Source organism: Hoplias malabaricus, chromosome 1 (assembly GCF_029633855.1).
Source record: "Hoplias malabaricus isolate fHopMal1 chromosome 1, fHopMal1.hap1, whole genome shotgun sequence".
NCBI lineage: Eukaryota > Metazoa > Chordata > Actinopteri > Characiformes > Erythrinidae > Hoplias > Hoplias malabaricus.
Window position 1 is genome coordinate 21,108,438 of NC_089800.1, and position 1,523 is coordinate 21,109,960.

General features: G+C 35.3%; 1 non-coding gene across 1 annotated transcript; it reads right to left on the reverse strand.

Annotated features, from left to right (window-relative positions):
- Window positions 1-899: 899 nt before the first annotated feature.
- On the reverse strand, window positions 900-972 carry trnat-ugu (transfer RNA threonine (anticodon UGU)). The gene has a single exon. It is a non-coding gene; the product is annotated as a tRNA-Thr (tRNA).
- Window positions 973-1,523: the final 551 nt, after the last annotated feature.

Below are 1,523 nucleotides of genomic sequence, written 5' to 3' on the forward strand. Positions count from 1 at the left end.
ACTGTTCGCTAGCTCTCCAGTCTGTGTGTGTGTGTGTTCACTCAAAACTGTTTCTGTGGGAATTCAAACAGTGAAAAAGTTACAAATAGTTTATTTTGCAAGTAGATTTTCACCCTTTGTTGCTTGACACAAGACTTCAGCTGCTGAACTATTCATGCTGGTTAACCACTCTAATTATTCAAACTAAAAGTTATATTCGGCCTAAATAGCCATGCTGTTTTTACATGTGCAGAATGATGCCTGGCATTATCCTGGTGGAATACTTTTACAGAAACGGGGGTTAAAACTAAACTTGCTTAATTAAGGGACAATTGATAAAATGTGATACGCAACACTGAACATCTTACATCTAATAAATGGAACACCCACCACAACTGTAATAACCATCCTCTCAAAGATCAAATCTATTTATCTGATTATGAGTTTTGGTGCTCTACCTGATCATGGCAGGTTTTTAGAAGTCCTGTTTTTTTCAGATACAGAAAAATGAGCAAGTTGTAGCCTATTTAATAGCAATTTTCACAAGAAATTAAATTAATGGAAGGGGCTGATTTACTATCGCACAGTATTTATATGTTGCGAGAAAATATTTAATCCACTTTGCATTTAAATTAAGTTTCTTTCATATCTATTGTTTTAGCATTTTTACTTTATTTTATTAAAAAACACAAAAGAAATTCATTAAACAAATATCACTCACAATAAAAGATGCTAAAAAGACATTTTTCTGGAGATAATTAGGGTACTAAGGTCTCTACGTGTCTTGGACCTGATACGGTATTCACTGCAACTGTAATCCACTTTTTTGTTAGCTACGTCTAATTTTAATGAAGGTATATTACTGTATGTGTTATATACAAGGTTCCTCAGATGTCTTAAGCACCTCAAAAGGGATCACTAGGCCCCAGCGAGAATTGAACTCACGACCCCTGGTTTACAAGACCAGTGCTCTAACCACTGAGCTATGGAGCCCTGCCTGGCTTTGACTCACCCATGAGTCATTGTAAGATGTCAACTTCAACATCTCAATTGAACCACACCCAAGAGACTTGGCAGGTAAACCAGTTTAACTGAGCTGCTGTAGCACAAGTAAATACCGGTGCTACAGATTCAGATTTACACAGTCTGCATCAGGAACAACGTCTTACCCTATGCTAATACTGCTCTGTGAGTGTTATAATAAGGGACCTATATATACTGCAAATATAAAGGAGCAGTTGTACCATTGTTAAAACTATGTGAAATATAATTAGTAATAAACATACGCAAATCATATGGAAACATCATAGTCTTAATATTCAGACAATAAAAGGTGTAGTTCAAAACACACTTTTTATAAAATTCTGAAGATATTTCCTCACCATTTGCTGCTAACCAGTTTGATGAATAAAAACGTAGACAATTTACACTTCAGCTGCGTACAAACAATAGTGTTTGTTTAAGTTATTCTCCTCAAACATGCTGTTACACCTTAAAAGACACACTATTAAAGACATCTACAATCATAGAAGCACCAGTCCTTC